At 37.0% G+C, this 6,777-nt stretch overlaps 1 non-coding gene across 1 annotated transcript; it reads left to right on the top strand.

Annotated features, from left to right (window-relative positions):
• Positions 1-964: 964 nt before the first annotated feature.
• Positions 965-1,072, top strand: LOC148578627 (small nucleolar RNA R71). Its single transcript, XR_015903335.1, has one exon. It is a non-coding gene; the product is annotated as a small nucleolar RNA R71 (small nucleolar RNA).
• The last annotated feature ends 5,705 nt before the right edge of the window (positions 1,073-6,777 follow it).

The following is a 6,777-nucleotide window of genomic DNA, read 5'->3' as shown; positions in this document are numbered from 1 at the left end:
TAACATCCTCATTCTCTTCAGAAGAGGAATACTCATCAGAGCTCATGAATGGCATAAGGAGGTTCAATGGAATCTCTATGGTCTCTAGGTGAGCCTCAGATTCCTTGGGTTCCTCAAAGGGAAGCTCCTTATTGATCACTGGACGTCCCAGGAGATCTTCCTCCTTGGGATTCATGTCCTCCTCTCCCTCATTGGGTTTGGCCATTTTGGTTATGTCAATGGCCTTGCACTCTCCTTTTGGATTTTCTTCTGTATTGCTTGGGAGAATACTAAGAGGGATTTCAGTTATCCTTTTACTCAGCTGGCCCACTTGTGCCTCCAAATTTCTAATGGAGGATCTTGCTTCATTCATGAAACTCAGAGTGGCCTTAGATAGATCAGAGACTAAGTTTGTTAAATTAGAGGAATTTTGTTCAGAGTTCTCTGTCTTTTGCTGAGTGGATGATGGAAAAGGCTTGCTGTTGCTAAACCTGTTTCTTCCACCATTATTAAAGCCTTGTTGAGGCTTTTGATCCTTCCATGAGAAATTTGGATGATTTCTCCATGATGAGTTATAGGTGTTTCCATAAGGTTCACCCATGTAATTTACCTCTGCTATTGCAGGGTTCTCAGGATCATAGGCTTCTTCTTCAAAAGATGCCTCTTGAGTACTGTTGGATGCAGCTTGCATTCCATTCAGACTCTGAGAAATCATGTTGACTTGCTGAGTCAATATTTTATTCTGAGCCAATATGGCATTCAGAGTATCAATCTCAAGAACTCCCTTCTTCATAGGCGTCCCATTATTCACAGGATTCCTTTCAGAAGTGTACATGAACTGGTTATTAGCAACCATGTCAATGAGTTCTTGAGCTTCTGCAGGTGTTTTCTTTAGGTGAATGGATCCACCTGCAGAAGTATCCAATGACATCTTTGATAGCTCAGATAAACTATCATAGAATATATCCAGGATGGTCCATTCTGAAAGCATGTCAGAAGGACACTTTTTGGTCAACTGTTTGTATCTTTCCCAAGCTTCATAGAGGGATTCACCTTCTTTCTGTCTGAAGGTTTGAACATCAGCTCTAAGCTTGCTCAGCTTTTGAGGAGGAAAGTACTTGGCTAAGAAAGCCGTGACCAGCTTATCCCAAGAGTTCAGGCTATCCTTAGGTTGAGAATCCAACCATAATCTAGCTCTGTCTCTTACAGCAAAAGGGAAAAGCATGAGCCTGTAGACTTCAGGATCTACTCCATTAGTCTTAACAGTATCACATATCTGCAAGAATTCAGTTAAGAACTGAAAAGGATCTTCAGATGGAAGTCCATGAAACTTGCAGTTCTGCTGCATCAGAGAAACTAATTGAGGTTTCAGCTCAAAGTTGTTTGCTCCAATGGCAGGAATGGAGATGCTTCTTCCATGTAGATTGGAATTAGGTGCAGTAAAGTCACCAAGCATTCTTCTTGCATTATTGTTGGGTTCAGCTGCCATCTCCTTTACTTGTTCGAAATTTTCAATCAAGTTATCTCTGGATTGTTGTAATTTAGCTTCTCTTAGTTTTCTCTTCAGAGTCCTTTCAGGTTCTGGATCAGCTTCCATAATTATGCCTTTTTCTTTGTTCCTGCTCATAAGAAAGAGAAGAGAACAAGAAAAGAAGAAGAAATTCGAACACAGACAGAAGAGGGGGTTCGAATTTGGTGATGATGTGAGGAAGAGATGTTAGTAGATGAATGAATAAATAAGATGAGAGAAGAAGAGTATTTTCGAAAATTAATTTTTTTGAAAAAGAGTTAGTGATTCTTGAAAATTGTTTTTGAAAAAGGTTAGTAAATTTTCGAAAATAAAAATAATTAATTAAAAAGAATTTTTGAAAAAGAGGGAAGATGTTTTTGAAAATTAGAGAGAGAGTTAGTTAGTTAGTTGAAACAATTTTGAAAAGATAAGATAAGAAGTTAGAAAAGATATTTTGAAATCAAATTTTTTTTGAAAAAGATAAGATAAGAAGATATTTTTGAGAAGATATGATTGGAATTAGTTTTGAAAAAGATTTGATTTTTAAAATCACAATTAATGACTTGATTCACAAGAAATCACAAGATATGATTCTAGAATTTAAAGTTTGCATCTTTCTTAACAAGCAAGTAACAAACTTGAAATTTTTGAATCAAAACATTAATTGATGATGTTATTTTCGAAAATCATGTGAGAAAAATAGAAAAAAAAGATTTTTGAAAAATGTTTTAAAGATTTTCGAAAATAACTAAAAAAAATGAAAAAGATTTGATTTTTGAAAAAGATTTTGAAAAAGATATTTTTTTTATTTTTGAATTTTTAGAGATGAGAGAGAAAAACATGAAGAAAAATGCAATGCATGAAGATTTTTGGATCAAAACTATGAATGCATGGAAGAATGGTATGAATGTCAAGATGAACACCAAGAACACTTTGAATGTCAAGATGAACACCAAGAACATGTTTTTGAAAATTTTTTTATGCAAAGAAAACATGCAAGACACCAAACTTAGAAATCTTTCATGTATAGACACTAAGATTTCAATAATGCATATGAAAAACAAGAAAAGACACAAAACATGCAAATGCAAAGATCAAACAAGAAGACTTACCAAGAACAACTTGAAGATCATGAAGAACACCATGAATGCATGAAATTTTCGAAAAAAATGCAAGATGCACATGCAATTGACACCAAACTTATAACATGACTCAAGACTCAAACAAGAAACACAAAAATATTTTTTTTTTTTTATGATTTTCTAATTTTTTTTGTATTTTTCAAAAATTAATGTAAAAAAAGAAAAATAAGGATTCCAAAATTTTTAATATGAATTCCAGGAATCTTGCATTGTTAGTCTAAAGCTTCAGTCCAGGAATTAGACATGGCTCACTAGCCAGCCAAGCCTTCAATGAAAGCTCCAGTCCAAAACACTAGACATGGCCAATGGCCAGCCAAGCTTCAGCAGGTGAATTAGGAACAGCAGCAGGTGGATTAGCAACAACTAGCTTGCTCTTGATAACAAATTGCAAGCCTCAGTCCAAATAAATTTAGACATGGCTTTACAGCCAGCCAGGCTTCACATGCTTCATGAAACACTAGAATTCATTCTTAAAAATTCTGAAGAACAATATATTTTTGAAAACATTTTAAAATTTTTTCGAAAACAGATGAGAAATTTTTGAAAGATTTTTGAAAAATTTTTGAAAACAAAACAAAAAAAGAAAATTACCTAATCTGAGCAACAAGATGAACCGTTAGTTGTCCAAACTCGAACAATCCCCGGCAACAGCGCCAAAAACTTGGTACGCGGAATCGTGATTACACTTTAATTATGTAAAATTCATTGCTCTTTCTTTCCCTGGTAATGGCACCAAAAACATGATGCCAACACCATGGTTCACAACTCCGTGTAACTGACCAGCAAGTGCACTGGGTCGTCCAAGTAATACCTTACGTGAGTAAGGGTCGAATCCCACGGAGATTGTTGGTATGAAGCAAGCTATGGTCACCTTGCAAATCTCAGTTAGGCAGATATAAATTGATAATGGTGTTTTCGAATTATAATTAATAGAATAGGGATAAAAATACTTATGTAATTCATTGGTGAGAATTTCAGATAAGCGAATGGAGATGCTTTCGTTCCTCTGAACCTCTGCTTTCCTGCTATCTTCATCCAATCAGTCTTACTCCTTTCCATGGCTGGCTTTATGTGATACATCACCATTGTCAACGGCTACTTTCGGTCATCTCTCGGGAAAATGATCCAATGCCCTGTCACGGCACGGCTAATCGTCTGGAGGCATCACCCTTATCAATGGCTTCATCCTATCCTCTTAGTGAAAATGATCAACGCACCCTGTCACGGCACGGCTATTCATCTGTCGGTTCTCGATCATGCTGGAATAGGATTTACTATCCTTTTGCGTCTGTCACTAACGCCCTGCAATCGCGAGTTTGGAGCTCGTCATAGTCATTCAATCATTGAATCCTACTCGGAATACCACAGACAAGGTTTAGACCTTCCGGATTCTCTTGAATGCCGCCATCATTCTAGCTTACGCCACGAAGATTCTGGTTAGGAGATCTAAGAGATACTCATTCAGTCTAATGTAGAACGGAAGTGGTTGTCAGGCACGCGTTCATAGGGAATGATGATGATTGTCACGTTCATCACATTCAGATTGAAGTACGAATGAATATCTTAGAAGCGAAACAAGATGAATTGAATAGAAAACAGTAGTACTTTGCATTAATCTTTGAGGAACAGCAGAGCTCCACACCTTAATCTATGGAGTGCAGAAACTCTACCGTATGAAAATACATAAGTGAAAGGTCCAGGCATGGCCAAATGGCCAGCCCCCAAAACGAGATCACAGGATCAAAATACAATCCAGGATCCAGGATGTCTAATACAATAGTAAAAAGTCCTATTTATAATAAACTAGCTACTAGGGTTTACAGAAGTAAGTAATTGATGCATAAATCCACTTCTGGGGCCCACTTGGTGTGTGCTTGGGCTGAGCTTTGAGTGTTACACGTGCAGAGATCATTTGTGGAGTTGAACGCCAGCTTTTGTGCCATTTCTGGCGTTCAACTCTGGTTTTGGCTCCTTTTCTGGCGCTGGATGCCAGATTTGGGCAGAGATCTGGCGTTGAACGCCAGTTTGCGTCATCTAAAATTGGCCAAAGTATGGACTATTATATATTGCTGGAAATCCCTGGATGTCTACTTTCCAACGCAATTGGAAGCGCGCCATTTCGAGTTCTGTAGCTCCAGAAAATCCACTTTGAGTGTAGGGAGGTCAGAATCCAACAGCATCAGCAGTCCTTTTTTAACCTCTGAATCTGATTTTTGCTCAAGTCCCTCAATTTCAGCCAGAAAATACCTAAAATCATAGAAAAACACACAAACTCATAGTAAAGTCCAGAAATGTGAATTTAACATAAAAACTAATGAAAACATCCCTAAAAGCAACTAGATTCTACTAAAAACATACTAAAAACAATGCCAAAAAGCGTATAAATTATCCGCTCATCAACAACCTCGGCAGCCTCCTTCAACCTCCTCAACTTACAATAGCCATGAACCAAGATATTATAGGGGTTCCTATTTGGGGAAACCCCGCTACCTTTCATCTCTAGCAAAACCTCCCTAACCTTACTCAATTGGCCCTTATGCATCAAGAATAGTATTGTAAGTGATATTATCAGGAGAACAAGCAAAATCAGTCATTTGGTTCATGAAGCTAAGAGCATCATTAAAATTATTATCAAGACAAGAACCATGGATCAAGATGTTGAAGGTGGTGGTGTTTGGGGTTATACCGAGCTTAAGGGAATCGTTAAAGACTTGTTTGGAGAGGTGAATGGAGTAGGAGGAATGAGGGTGGTGGCAGACAAGGGAGGAGCTGATGGAGTGGCAGGTAAGGAGGTTGGGTTTAATACGGAGACGCTTCATCTTGTTGAAGAGCTGGAAGGCGAGGTCGGGGTGGTCGGAGAGGGCGTAGGCAGAGAGGGAGGTGTAGAGGAGTGGCTGCAGGAGACGGGGGCAGCGGAGGGGGAGCTGGTGGAGGGAGTGGCGGGGGTGATCGGAGGAGATGAAGTTGAGGAGGAGGGAGCGGGCGGAGGAGTAGCGGCGGTGGACGAGGAGGCCAGGGAGGAGGGGCTCAGGGGAGGAGGAGAGAGAAGGGTGGGGAGAGTGGCGGAGGATGTGGAAGAAGGAGAGAAGGGTGGCAGAGTGGGTGCGGTGGAGTTGGGTGGAGGAGAGGATGGAAAGCATCATTGGGAGGGTGAGATTTTGGATTAAGAGTTTGAGTGCGGAATGGGGGTCAGGGTGGCTGGTGAGGAGGGTGGTCACCGTTTTCGGCAGCTGAGCTTCCGATGAGGCTGCAGCGGCCGCTGCGTTTGTGGTTATGGTCATTTTTATCGCATTAGGGTTTAGGGTGGTAATCAGCTAAATGGGAAAGGAGCTGCTTCCCTTATTTTATTTTTTCAATTTAATTGTTTTTTATTTTTTTACTTTATTATATCTTAAATAAATACAGTATAATTTACCATCTACATTTTATCAAAATTTAATTATTAAATCAATTGTTCACCCAAAAAAATTATTAAATCAATTTATAATTTCTATTTAATTAGGCATTAATTTTTTAGCTTAATTTTGATATAAAATTGTCTCGTCATATTCGTTGTTATTTCTTGAATAATCATGCCACCAATGTAATGTAAAATATGATTATTTTTGTTAACATAATATTACATAATTAAATATACTATATATATGTAAAACTATTTTATACTAATAATATATTAAAATTATTTTATTTTCATGTTAAATTTTAATAAAAGATTAGCAGTAATATTCCAACTTAAATTTCAAATATTTTTTAGTTGGACAACCTAATATTCTAACCAATTTTAGTTGTCAATTTAATTTTTAACATTTTATTTTGTTATATATATTAATTTCAAATCAAATTTTGATAAGATGATAAATAAATCCATCTTTATTATTATTCTTATTTAATAAACACATAAAATTCTAAAATTCTAAAATTTATTTTTAGAGTAAAATTTTATATAGATCTTTGAGATTCAAATTATTATTCAGTGTGGTCTTTGAGATTTTAAATTTATCATTATAGTTTCTCATATATAACTCCGGATACTATAATAGTCTTTGAGCATCTTTTTAATAATGTTTCAATAACTCCGGATACTATAATTGTCTTTAAGCATCTTTTCGATAAGGTGTTTGCTACGGTACGATGATAAATTCATAC

Source organism: Arachis ipaensis, chromosome B1, assembly GCF_059453495.1.
Source record: "Arachis ipaensis isolate K30076 ecotype BB chromosome B1, ASM5945349v1, whole genome shotgun sequence".
NCBI lineage: Eukaryota > Viridiplantae > Streptophyta > Magnoliopsida > Fabales > Fabaceae > Arachis > Arachis ipaensis.
The sequence above is the reverse complement of the archived record's forward strand: the minus strand, read 5'-3'. Positions and strand labels throughout refer to the sequence as shown.